We start from the raw sequence: 14,075 nt of genomic DNA, 5'->3' as shown, positions 1-14,075 counted from the left end.
AGGAGAACTTCCTGAACTTGATAAAACCCATCTTGATAAAAAGCATCTACAAAAAACCTACAACAAACATTATATTTAATCGCTCTTATTCAGTATAATACTGGAAGTTGTGCCAGTGCAGCAAGGTGAAAAAAAAAAAAAAAAAGTAAAAGGCATACAGACTGGAAACAAGGAAATAAAACCATCCCATTTTCAGATGAGATATAGTTTATCTAGAAAATCTCCGGGTGTCTTGGTGGTTCAGTCGTTAAGCATCTGCCTTCTGCTCATGTCATGAGCCCAGGGTCCTAGAATTGAATCCCACACTGGGCTCCCTGCTCACCAGGAAGCCTGCTTCTCGCTCTCCCACTTCCCTGCTTGTGTTCCCTCTCTTGCTGTCTCTGTCAAATAAATAGATAAAACCTTAAAAAAAAAAAAAGAAAAGAAAATCTCAAAGAATCTTAAAATAAAAAACCAAAAAATAAACTCTTAGAACTATTCCATAAGATCAGCAAGGTCACAGAATACAAGATAAACATATAAAGAGTAATTATTTTATATCTACTAACTATGAACATGTGGCCATAGAAATTTTAAATAATATGCTATCATAATCATCAAGAAAATTAAATAATTAGGTATAAATTTAACAAAACCTGTTTAGGACTTGTATGCTTAAAATGACACAATACTGATGAGAAAAAATTTTTTAAGTTTTTTTTTCTAAGTTTTTAAATAAATGGAGAGACATACTATGTTCATGGATTAGAAAATTCAACATAATCAAGATGTCAATTTTAATCAAATTGATATACAGTTTAACACAATTCCTATAAAAATCATAGCAAGTTTTTTGCACTTACAGACAAAATTATTCTAAAATTTATATGGAAAGGTAAAAGAACTAGAGTAGCTAAAACAATTTTGAAAAAGAAAAATGAATTGAGAGGAGTCACTTTTCCTGCTTTCAAGACTTATACAGGTACAGTAAGCAAGACTGTGGAGGAATAGACATATAGAGTAATGGACTGAACAGAGAACCTGGGAAAAGATCCATCCAAATATGCACAATTAAATTTTGATTAAAGTGTAAAAGCAATTCAATGGAGGAAAGAGCACTTTCAGTAAATAGTCCTGGAGCAAATGGACATTTATAAACAAAAGAAACAAAATATTTGACCTATTCTCACACCTTATGCAAAAATTAACTTAACACGTATCATGAACTTAAATGTAAAAGATAAAAGCATACAACTTTTAGGGACACCAGGGCTTAGTCAGTTGAGTGTCTGACTTTGGTTTTGGCTCAGGTCATGATTTCATGGGTCATGAGACTGAGCCCTGGGTTAGGCTCCGAGCTCAGTGCAGAGTCTGCTTGAAGATTTTCTCCCTCTATGTGTGCTCTCTCTTAAATCAATCAATCAATCTAAAACAAAATAAAACAAAACAAAACAAAAACAACAACACATACAACTTCTAGAATAAAACATAGGAGAATTTAGGAGAATATGTGTAGGATTTGGGACCAGAGTTCTTAGATTTGACACCAAAACATGATCCATAAAAGAAGGAATTGATAAATTGGACTTTATCAGAATTAAAAACTTTTGCTCTGTAAAAGACTCTGTTAAGAAGATGAAAATACAAGCTACAGAGTGGGAAAAAATATCTGCAAACTCTTAAAACTCAACAATTAAGAACAAAAAATCCAATTAGAAAATAGTCAAGTGACACAAAGACGTATTTCATCAAGAAGGATGTACAGACAGCAAATACGTACATGGACAGATATTTAGCATCACTAACCATTAGATTTATGCAGATTAAATTCACAGTGAGTCAAGGCACCTGGCTGGCTCAGTCAGTGGAGCATGTGAATCTTGGTCTTGGGGTGTGGATTCAAGCCCCATGTTGGGTGTAGAGATTACTTAAAAAAAAATCTTGGGGCGCCTGGGTGGCTCAGTGGGTAAAGCCTCTGCCTTTAGCTTCCATCATAATCCAAGGGTCCTGGGATCAAGCCCCACATTGGGCTCTCTGCTCAGCAGGGAGCCTGCTTCCTCCTCTTTCTCTGCCTTCCTCTCTGCCTACTTGTGATCTCTGTCAAATAAATAAATAAAATCTTAAAAAAAAATTAAAAAGGAATAGACTGTCAATATATCCAAGTGACTGAATTTCCAAATAATTATGCTGTGTGAAAAAAAACCAATCCCACAAAGGTTACATATCATATGATTCTATTTATTTAATATTCTCGAAATGACAAATTTATAGAAATGGAGAACAGATTAGTGCTTGCCAGGAGTTGAGGAAGTGGAGGTGGGAGGGACGTGGGTGTAGCTGTTAAAAGGCAACACAAGGGATCCTTGTGGTGATGGAAATGTTGGGTATCCGGACCATATCAATGTTAATATCCTGGTTGTGATACTGTACTATAGTTTTGCAGGATGTTAGCATTAGAGAAAACTGAGCAAAGGGTACAAAGGATCTCTTTGTGTTATTTCTTACAACTGCAAATGGAATTTACAAATATTTCAAAATAGTAAGATTGATTAAAAGAAAATGCCAGCATGACTTTAAACTACAGACAGCACTGAATAAGGAAGGTATCATCTCTGCCTTCAAGGAGATCATGGTCTATCTAATAATAAGCTGGTCGCATAGCTGCATTTCTCAAGACATACATGGTGTTCACAGTTTTGGACTTTCCAGCATCTCTTAGCCTTGTTTTGATAGAAATGTGGCCTTGTGTTCCCCTTTCTCCTCCCTTTCCACCCATTCCGTGTGACTAGGACCAGTTGTATAATTTGTAATACCCTGTGCAAAAGAAAACAAAAAGTTCCTTGCTAAAAGACAGTAACAGCAGAGCTTTAACCCACATGCAGGGAGGGGCCATTCTGAGGTCAGAGCCCTGTATTGCTGCACAGGTCACACTGTGATAATGCCGGCCCTACCTATGATTCTGGTAGGGTGGCCAATCAGCATCTCATCTCTCTTGGAGATGGTCCTAAATTACCCAGGAGTGGTCATTCATAATATCTCATTGCCCTGTTACTTCTATGAGAACCCTCCCAGGGAAGTCCTACTTAATGAAGCAGGGGTGGGGTGGGGGAGGAACAGCTCTCTTTTCCCCCTAAGATGAGTTATTTTTTGAAAAATATTTATTGAGAGCACCTTGGTGGCTCAGTTGGTTGGGCCACTGCCTTTAGCTCAAGTTATGATCCTGGAGTGCCAGGATTGAGTCCTGCATTGGATTCCCAGGTCTGTGGGGAGTCTGCTTCTTCCTCTGACCTTCTCCCTTCTCATACTCTCTCTCTCCCAAATAAATAAATAAAATCTTAGAAAAGAAAAGTATTTATTGAGTACCCACCATGTGCCAGGCTCGGTGCTACTTGCTGGAGATACAATGGTAAGCAAGATGTGTATAAGCAAGTCTTAGCCCTCATGTAGCTTATATTCTACAAGTAGAGACAGATGTCAGCAATTAATTCCAAGCTGGGTTAAAAGTAAAATAAAAGAATAAGTAAAGGGGAGCCTGGGTGGCTCAGTGGGTTAAGCCGCTGCCTTCGGCTCAGGTCATGATCTCAGGGTCCTGGGATCGAGTCCTGCATCGGGCTCTCTGCTCAGCAGGGAGCCTGCTTCCCTTCCTCTCTCTCTCTGCCTGCCTCTCTGTCTACTTGTGATCGTTCTCTGTCAAGTAAATAAATAAAATCTTTAAGAAAATAAATAAATCTTAAAAAAAAAGAATAAGTAAAGATGTTGTGAACAAAAATAATCGGGGTGGCCAGATATATACGATTCCTGTTCTATGGAAGATGAAAGTGAAGATAAGAAAAGGTTAAGTAAATTGATTTTAAGATCAGAGAGCTGGTAAATGACCAACAACAGATTCTAGCCCAGGTGTGTCTGACATCACCTACATTAAGGCAATCTGGATAATTGAGAATTGAAGTACTTACTTGCACAAGGATGGGCGGCCACATCATGCGGTATAGAGTTGTTAAGGGCTGGCTTAGTTCTGAAGCCTAGCTACATTCAAATCCTGACTTGGACAAGCTACTTTAACTTCTGTCCATCTTGGTTTTGTCATTTATAAAATGAAGAGTGTTAAGAATTACTGCTGCAGAGATGAAAGGAAATAACGCCCACAGACTGCTCAGCCTGGCACATCACACCTAGTAAGTGCTCAGTGAGTGCTGGATTTATGAATCATGGTCTCACATCCTCTGGGAGTCCATTTTCCACATCTGTAAAATGAAGGTAGCGATGTACCTCATGGGGTCATCATAAGCATAATGAGGATTAATGTGAGCCGGAGTGCTATCCAAATTTAGCAGGTTGATTATGAAACTCATGGAGTATCTTCTCTGACCAGTGGTCCTGACTCCCTTCTCAAACGCAGTTCGCCTGGTCCTCTCTTGTGCTGCCTCTGTAACTCTATTACGATGTTATACTGACTTCTAATGTTTTCCATGCAGGGTCTTGTAGACTAAGGATTCTTTGAGGGCAGGGACTGTGTGTTCCCTCCCCACCTGGATGCCTAGCTCGGTCAAAGCTCAGTGAAGTTGAATGAGTGACAATGACAAGTACAAGCTCAGCTCCTGGGTGTTTGCTCTGTAGGGCTCTGGGCTGGAGCACACCTCACCTGGCAGTCCATGTGTCTGCCCAGTCAGCCCTGAGCTGCCCTCATGGATTTTACCCCCAGCAAGATTTCAACTGTAGGGAGGCTTCTTTCTGTCCACTAGCAGTATCTGGACTCCTCTTTTTTTTTTTTTTTTTAAGATTTTATTTATTTATTTGACAGAGAGAGATCACAAGTAGACGGAGAGGCAGGCAGAGAGAGAGAGAGAAGGAAGCAGGCTGCCCGCTGAGCAGAGCGCCCGATGCGGGACTCGATCCCAGGACCCTGAGATCATGACCTGAGCCGAAGGCAGCGGCTTAACCCACTGAGCCACCCAGGCGCCCTGGACTCCTCTTTTTAACCAGTTTGTAGAGAATATAAAACCACGTGTTATTAAAAAAAAAAAAAAGTATAGAGTTCTATAGTTTTTTTTTTTTTTTAAAAGCATTTTATTTATTTATTTGACATGGAGAGAGCACAAGTAGGCAAAACGGCAGGCAGAGAGAGAAGGAGAAGCAGGCTCTCCACTGAGCAGCCCAATGTGGGGCTCGATCCTAGGACCCTGGTATCATGACCTGAGCCAAAGGCAGAAGCTCAACCCACTGAGCCACTCAGGTGCCCCTAGAGTTCTATGTTGACTTTTCCTATGCTGTTCTCTTTTGCACTGAGATGTTTATTTATTTAGGATAATTTTGGTATAAATTGTTGCATTTGGTAGTTGTGTTGTGCTTGCATGTGTTGCTGTGCGATTCTCGAGGCTATTTCTTGAGGCTAGGATCTACCGCAGAAAGAAATGGACACTTCTCGTTGTCTGGAAAAAAGAAAAGGGGAGGACTTCAGACCCTTAGTCAACTGCATGTTCCCACTCCCTTAGGAGCTGTCTCTTGGATAGGGATCGGGATTGCCCATGTCGGCTCTTGACTTGAGCTCTGTTCTCACCTTTTGCCTAATTCATGCTGGTCAAGGGCTACACTTGGGTAGTCATCTTTGGGGGCATACCAAGAACATCTGCATGGTCTCCTCTCAAGTCCAGAATCAACATCCTAAAATTAAGAGTGATCGTGTCATGTATTGGAATGTCTGGGAGTAGCTGTCTGGGAATGCAGCTAGACTTTTTATATTAATTCCTGTAAAAATAATTTCCCTCTTTGATATAATGTGGAGTTACCCTGGAGCATAATCTTGACATAAAATGATACCATCCCATAAAAAATTCCAGAGTAAAAAAAAAAAAAGTGAATTGGGAATTGCTTTCTCTTTATTACACATGTCACTAATCCTCTCTACATGTATTTTTATACATAAGTAATTGAAGTCACTCAGAAGATGCCTTTTTGGCTGTGTATTATCAGAGAATGTTAGGTTGTCCACATATGATTTAGGTGAATATGGTCAAATTGGTTGCAGAGGACCTGAATATAAGATCTAAGATCTAAAATGGATTCTAAATGGTCCCAGAACAAAAGGGTGGGGGAGACGTAAGGAAATCAATCAAGAGCTTATTTTGTGAGTTCCAGTCCAAGACGGTGACTTAGGAAGGCCCTGAACTCACCTCCTCTAGGAACACAGGAAATCTACACCTATTTATAGAGCAATTCCTCCTGAAGAATTGAGGGCTGACTGAACACTTCTGCCCCGCAAAGTATAGAAAGATCATACTGAGAAAGGCAGGACAGACGGACACACAGTGACAAAGGGAACCCCCATCCCCAGCACTGAGAACTGCAGTGGGGAGGGCTCGTACAGAGGGACTAGGAGCAGTTGCATCTGCCTGCAGTGGGCTGGGGCACAGAAAAAAAAAGCCATGGTTTAAAAGAGAAACTGGGATTCAGCCCTAGCACTGTGCCAGGTCCTGGGGAGCTGCTGGAACTCCCTGGTGGGGGGGTGGGGTAAGGGTTGTTGGGGAGGGCCATGGTTTACACTCTCCCTCCATCTTGAGACAGGAGCTGGGATCTGGTTACCACAGCTGGCCTGTGCCCTTAGTGGGCCCAGGACACCCAGAGGCACAGAAAAAAAGAGTCATGGTTTTAAAACAGCAACTAGAGGGCTGTCTGGCTGGCATAGTCAGTAGACCACGGGGTTGCGAGTTCAAGCCCCATGTTGGACATGGTGCCTACTTAAAAAAATTTATATATATATATACATACATAGATGTGTATACATATATATATATATATATATATATATATATATATATATATATATCAAACAAACAAAAAGCCCAGCAACTAGAATAGAAAAGATCCAGCCCAAGAACCCTACCTACTGGTGGGGGAGCTGCTGGAAGTCTCTCTGGGTCAGAGGGGCTGGCAAGTACTATGGTTTACATTCTCCTCCACCTTGACAGTGTGAATGGAAGCAGGGTCTCCCACACCATCCCCAGGCATCCAACCAAGGTAGCCCCAGTGCAGGGCACACCGGGACACCCCTGGTCAGTGCTCACTGTAGCTCCAATCATCTTGCCAAGGTGACAAAGGTGCAAAGCACCCTGGAACACTGCAAACCTGCACCACTTCAGCTCCAGAGGACTCGCCTGGGCACTGCTGGGGCACAGTGCCCCAGGACACCCTGGCCCATGCCTGCCTCTACCCCAGCCTCCCTGCTAGGGTGCTCTTGCATGGAGTGTCCTGGGACACTCCAGCTTGCACCCACTTCAGCTGCAGCTGTCCTGCCAGTGTGTCCACAGTGCAGAGAGCCCCAGAACAGCACCAGCCTGTGCCTACTTTAGCTGCAGCTGTCCTGCCAAGTATGCCACCTGAGCCAAGAGCCCTGGGACTACCTGGGCCCACACCTATTTCAGCTCTGGTCATCCCACCAGGGAAGCCTCAGCACAGAGTGCCCTGGGACCTCCCACCCACACCAGCCACAGCTCTAGGCAGCCAGCCAGTCTCCAGGCTCTTAAAGTCTACATAGAGGATGACCATACACAAGATCATTCCATTAAGTTTCGGAGACAGGTGCTCCACCTGACTCATAAAAACAAACACAGAAAGTCAAGCAAAATGAGGAGACAGGAATACGCTCCAAAGGAAAGAACAGGACAAAACCTCAGAAAAAGAACTAAATGAAATGGAGATAAACAATCAACCTAATAAAGAGTTCAAAGTAAAGGTCATAAAGATGCTCAGGAGACTGGAGAGAAGTGTTAGAGCTTAGTGAGAACTTAGTGAAGAGATAGAAAACACAAAAAGGAATGATTCAGAGCCGAAGAACACTAACTATAATGAAAAAAACAAAAAAACAAAAAAACAAAAAAACCCCAAAAAACCACGCCAGAGGGAATTAGCAGATCAGAAGATGCAGAACAGATCAGCAACTTGGAAGACAGGATGATGGAAAGCACCCAAGCTGAAGAACAAAAAGAATAAAGAATGAAAAAAGATGAGAATAGGTTAAGGGATGTCTTAGGCAGCACAGGGTCCCAGAAGGAGAAGGGTGAAAGAAAGGGGCAGAAAATTTAATTGAAGAAATGACCTGGGGTAGGAAACAGACATTCAGCTTCAGGATGCACAGGGAGTTCCAAACAAAATGAACCGAAGAAGGTCCACATCACGACACATAATTATAATGCCAAAGATGAAAGATAAAAATGCTGATTCCTCACCTAGAACTATGAAATTAAAAGTTCTGAGAGTAGGCATGAAAATCTGCATTAAATAACAATCTCCATGTGACCTTATGCTTCCTAAAGTTTTAAAGAGCTACTTGATATTAGACTTATAGATGTGCATAACCCCTAAAAATTTCTTCATGACCTTTAGATTCCCTCCCTCTCATCCCTCTTCACCCTGGACTTGGTTCCAGGTAACCACTAAAATCTGCTTTGGTCAGTGTGGGTGAGCTTGCATTTTCCAGGATTTATCTAAATAGAACCATACAGTATGTATGTACTCTTGCTATGGTCTGATTTCTTTCAGGTGACAAAATCATCTTTTTAAAAAAATTATACATAGGGGCACCTGGGTGGCTCAGTTGGTTAAGCCTCTGCCTTTGGCCCCGGGTCATAATCTCAGGGTCCTGGGATGGAGCCCCACATCCAGCTCTCTGCTCAGCAGGGAGCCTGCTTCCCCCTCTCCACCTGCTGCTGCTCTGCCTACTTGTGATCTCTCTCTCTCTGTCAAATAAATAAATAAAATCTTTAAAAAATTAAAAAAATTATACATATATTTTATTTTTTTTAAAGATTTGACAGAGATCACAAGTAGGCAGAGAAGCAGGCAGAGAGAGAGGAAGCAGGCTCCCTGCTGAGCAGAGAGCCTGATGTGGGGCTCCATCCCAGGATCCTGAGATGATGACCTGAGCTGAAGGCAGAGGCTTTAACCCACTGAGCCACCCAGGCGCCCCAATACATATATTTTAAAGATTTTAGTTATTTATCTGAGAGAGGGAGAGAGCATGGGTTGGGGGGGAGGGGCAAAGGGTGAGCAGACGCCCCACTGAGCAGGGAGCCCACTGTGAGGCTCTATTCCAGGACCTTGGGATCTTGACTTGAGCAGAAGGCAGACATTTAACCCACTGAGCCACCCAGGTGCTCAGGCAGCATAATTGTCTTGAGATTTACCCACGCTGTAGTGCTGGTCAATATTCTTCCACTTTTACCACTGAGTTATATGGCCGTATGTTTACGTTAGTCCATTCACCTGTCTATGGACATTGTGATGGACTGTTTCCAATTTGGGGCTATTATAAATAAAGCTGCTATGAATATTCCCGAAAGAAAAAAAAATACCTCGTTTTTTTCAGTATGACCTTTTGCCAAGCTGACTTTTATAAGGTGTGTTGCATCAGTTAGCAACTTGATGTAAAATGATAAAATAGCAGAAAAGCTGTCAATTACTACAAGTTAAATTTTAGTTAGAATGCTATTTAACTTTGTTATCTTCTGTATCAGGAGATCTTCTGATTTATACTCTGGTCTCCCCTGTTAAAAAAAAAAAAGAAAAAAACAAAAGAAAGAAAAGACGTGGATTTTATTGGGAGAGGGTTTATACACTGTAACTTTATTATTTGTGCACTCATAAAATGACAAAATCCGTTGGCCTTCTGATAACGTTCCTCGCCCTCTCCCTGCTGTTTCAAGTCTTGGGTTGGGGGCAAGGCTCACCTAGAAGTCATGATCAGCGGGTTTCTGGTTCAGCCTGTGGGACGCACAGGTGGGAAGTGGGGGATAGGAGGGGAAGGGTAGAAGGGAGAGGAGGGGTGAGGAGGGGAGGGGGAAGAACAGAGAGAAGGGGAGGGTTGGGGGAAGGGAGGGGTAAAGAGGAGAGAAGGGGTGGGGCAGATGGAAGGGAGGGGTTAAAGGGAGAGGAGGGGTGGGGCGAGGGGGGAAGGGAGGGGTAGAAGGGAGAGGACTGGAGGAGGAGTGGAGGAAGGAGGGGGAGGGGAGGAGTGGAGGGAGGAGGGGGAGGAGAGGAGGGTGTGGGGAGGTGGGGAGGTGCCGAGGCAGGGAAAGGGGTACGGGAGGGATCGCAGGGTACGGGAGGGATGGGGGAGCAGGGAGGGGAGGATGACCTCGAGGGAGGGCGGGTGTCTCCTTCCTCTCCCCTTCGCACCCCGCGCCGTCCGTGCGTCGCCCCCCGCCAGCGGGCAGGCCTTGGCTGGCGCCGCTTCCGAGCTGACCGGAGCTCCGGGAGGTGAGAGGCGCCGGCCGGGGCTCCGCCGCCGTCGCGGGTCTGTCGGATTTCGGGCCCCGGATCCCGCTCTCCTGCGCTTCCAGCCCCGGTGCGGCCAGTTCCTCGCCTCCTTGCGCGTCTCCCGTGCGGCCTGCGGAGCGACTTCCGTCTTCCCGACGGACTCCCGCGGGCTCCCGCTGCCCCTCGGACTTCGGGGGCTCCGTGTGACCGCGGCTCTCGGCTCCCGGACGGTCTCCGAGCCGGAGCTGCTAGCGCGGGGCCGCATCCTCGGTCGGACTGCCGACGTGCGGCGACAGAGGGTGACACACTAGCCCCGTCCAGGGAGGTCGCGTGAGCGGGAGAGAGGCGGCGGCCTGCGGCCTGAGGCGGGCGAGGCGCCGTCGGTGCGGAGGCGGCGGGAGCGCGGGGGCGCGCGGGCGTCACCGGGAAGGCGGAGGGCGAGGGGAGCGCGCGAGCGGGAGCGCGCGCGATGAGGGGCTGTTTTCCTGGAAAATGGAGGGGCGCCCAGGGCGCCCATTGTGAGGAGGGGAAGGTCCTGAAACGGTGAACAGAGTGGAGGTGGTTTGGGTTGCGCTGTGCGAGGCAGCCCGCCGCCCACAAAAGCATCGGACCCTGGAGCGGGGACCCCGGCCGCCCTCTCCGGCTGCGCGGCCCAAGGCAGGGGGCTGCCGCTGTGCGGCTCGGACGGAGTCACCCACAGCCTGTTCACCGCCGGCGCTCGGAGCCCGTGAGGGCGCGGCCGCCCGGGGCTGCTGGCTCCGCGCGGCGCGGCGGCGTGACACGCTCTGAGGCCGGCGCTGCCGATGTGCGGCGCTGGCCGGCCGGTTCCCCGTACGCGTCTCTTCGCCCCCAGTAGCCCTGCTCTTTCAGCCACTTGTGACACAGTTTCCTGGTAACTCTCACCCGGGTATATCGTTTTTTTAAAAAAAACAGGTAACTCAGGGCACCTGGGTGGCTCAGTTGGTTAAGCCACTGCCTTCCGCGGAGGTCATGGTCCGGGAGTTGTAGGATCGAGTCCCGGCTTCGGGCTCCGGGCTCTGCGGGGAGTCTGCGTCTCCCTTTGACCCCCCCCCCCCCACTTCATGCTTTCTCTTTCTCTCTCTCAAATGAATAAATAAAATCTTAGAAAAAAAAAAAAGATTAAAAAAATAGGTACTTCAAAGTACACGTGACAGCTCAGACTAGTCTGATTATGGCACAGACCGGGAGATTACAAACTTCTGTTATTGGGTGATGCCGATTTAGCATTTTATTAATTCTTATTTTAATTATTTCCATACTGGTGCTCCTTTCAGCGCCACATATACCAAACTGGAATGGTACAGAGAAGACTGGCATGGGCCCTGCGCAAGGACAACATGCAAATTCAGGAAGCATTTAATTTTCTTTTTTTAAGATCTTATTTATTTATTTGACAGACAGAGATCACAAGTAGGCAGAGAGAGAGGAGGAAGCAGGCTCCCTGCTGAGCAGAGAGACCGATGCGGGGCTTGATCCAGCACCCTGGGATCATGACCTGAGCTGAAGGCAGAGGCTTTAACCCACTGAGCCACCCAGGCGCTCCCAGGAAGCATTTAATTACTTAAATACTCAGTCTGCCTTTAGTTCTTGTCTTTCCCTTGCTCGTATGCTAATATAATTATTTTTCTAGTGAAAAAAATTTTTTATGTGCAGTCAAATGGACAATTTACCATTTTAAACATCTTTAAAGTGTACGGTTCAGTGACTTTCCGTGTATTCTGTCTTCAGAACTTTGTCATCTTCCCTTACCAGACTGTCCCCATTAGACTCCCCACTCCTCCCCTCCCTCAAGACGCTGGCAACCAGGATTCTACTTGCTGTGTCTATGAATTTGACTACTCTAGGTACTGCATATAAGCGGAATTAGTATTAGTCCTTTTTTTTTTCTTAAGATTTTATGTTTTTAACATAATTTCTACACTCAGTGTGGGGCTCGAACTCATAACCCTGACATCAAGAGTCCCATGCTTCACAGACTGAGCCAGCCAGAGGCCCCAATATTGTTTTTTTTAATCTGGCTTGTTTCACATAGCACAGTGTTTTAAAGGTTCATCCATGCTGGAGCATGTATGTTACATTTTTTAAAAGTTGAATAGCATTCCATTGTAGGTATATATCACATTTGGTTTATCCATTCATCCACTGATGGACATTTCGTCGTTGCCATCATTTGGCTGTTGTGAATAATGCTGCTGTGAATGTGGGTATATAAATATTGTTTCAGTCCCTGCTTTCAGTTCTTTTGAGTACTTACTTGGAAGTGGAATTGCTGGATCAAATGGTACCTCTGTTTAATTTTTGGAGGAATCACCATATTCTATTTTTGTCAAGAGCATACTTTTTCAGGCTGCTGCAGGTGGGCTGTATGCCTGTTGTATTTCATGCAGTGTCAAGTACAATTTATTCTGCATCGTGATCCCTATTGTTTTTGTTTTTTTTTTTTAAGATTTTATTTATTTATTTGACAGAGAGAGATCACAAGTAGGCAGAGGGGCAGGCAGAGAGAGAGAGAGAGAGAGGAGGAAGCAGGCTCTCTGCTGAGCAGAGAGCCCGATGCAGGTCTCGGTCCCAGGAACCTGGGATCATGACCTGAGCTGAAGGCCGAGGCTTTAACCCACTGAGCCACTCAGGCGCCCCTCGTGATCCCTATTGTAAAGCAGAATCGTTCACACATAATGTAAAGTCCACTGCCCAGAGTGTAATTAGCGCAGGGGTTGGCTATAGGTTATTCGAGATTTTTAATTTTTATTTATTTTAATTACATCCATCGTGGGGCTCAAACTCAGGATTCCGAGATCAAGAGTTGCATGCTCTACGGACGGAGCCAGCCAGGCCTTTTTAGAGACTTTAATCTGTGTAACATGTAGATGGCAAAGCCAAATACTGAGCAATGAAATCCTGAATAACATTTTCAAGATGACTGTTTTTAAAAACATTTTTGATGTATCACCACAGGCTTCCCAGTCTCAACTTCCCTAGGAAAAGAAAGACAGCATTTAGTGACAAGTATCCAGAACCACTAGGTTTTGCAAACTGGTGGAACTCTGGATCAATATTCACATAGTGCCACAAATTCTTATGTCCAAAGTAAGCTCCATTCAGTATAATTCTCGATTTTACAGTTAAATACCCTGAATGATGTGCCTTGAAATTAGTGTGTGGGGAGATGCTGATCCCCTCTGTCCTTGGGATGGCCAGGTGGATGGAACTTGGAGCAGCCAGAGATCCCATACTTGTCACTTTGCCACCAGAAGTCCTGGACTCCCTGAAATATGGCCAAGGAAGGGCACTACCATGTGGTCACCCACTCTGGCAGCAGCTGCTGACCTTGCTGTTGCTCATCAAGGGACCTGAGGTGTTTCAGGGACCTGAGGTGCTGCTAGCCATGGGCCTCATGGGGACTGAAGACTGGGCTCGGGCTCTTGGCAGGTGTAGCTCCAGACAACCTGGCTTTCTGCTTCACATACATGAAATACTTCTGACTTTTGTGGTCAAAGCTAGGGCCAGGGTGACTGTTCTAAAAACGCATGTTTACATTCTGTGAATTAACAGCTTCATCATCTTGAAATATTTGATGTGATTTCACTTTGATCAAAAATCCACATTATAAGAAGTTTTACATTTATCAGTGAAAGGAGTTAGGTTCTTTAAATTTAATTTCAAGGGACACCAGGGTGGCTCAGTTGGTTTAGCAACAGCTTTCAGCTCAGGTCATGATCCCAGGGTCCTGGGACTGAGTCTCACATCGGGCTCCTTGCTCAGCCAGGAGCCTGCTTCTCTTTCTTCCTCTACTTGCTACTGTGCTGCTTGTGCAAATAAATAAA

The 14,075-nt window shown here is 45.2% G+C and overlaps 1 non-coding gene across 1 annotated transcript; it reads left to right on the top strand.

Moving 5' to 3' along the window:
* Positions 1 to 11,510: 11,510 nt before the first annotated feature.
* LOC131840042 (U6 spliceosomal RNA) lies at positions 11,511 to 11,618 on the top strand. The gene has a single exon (XR_009357158.1). It is a non-coding gene; the product is annotated as a U6 spliceosomal RNA (small nuclear RNA).
* Positions 11,619 to 14,075: the final 2,457 nt, after the last annotated feature.

Source organism: Mustela lutreola, chromosome 8, assembly GCF_030435805.1.
Source record: "Mustela lutreola isolate mMusLut2 chromosome 8, mMusLut2.pri, whole genome shotgun sequence".
Classification (NCBI taxonomy): Eukaryota; Metazoa; Chordata; class Mammalia; order Carnivora; family Mustelidae; genus Mustela; species Mustela lutreola.
The sequence above is the reverse complement of the archived record's forward strand: the minus strand, read 5'-3'. Positions and strand labels throughout refer to the sequence as shown.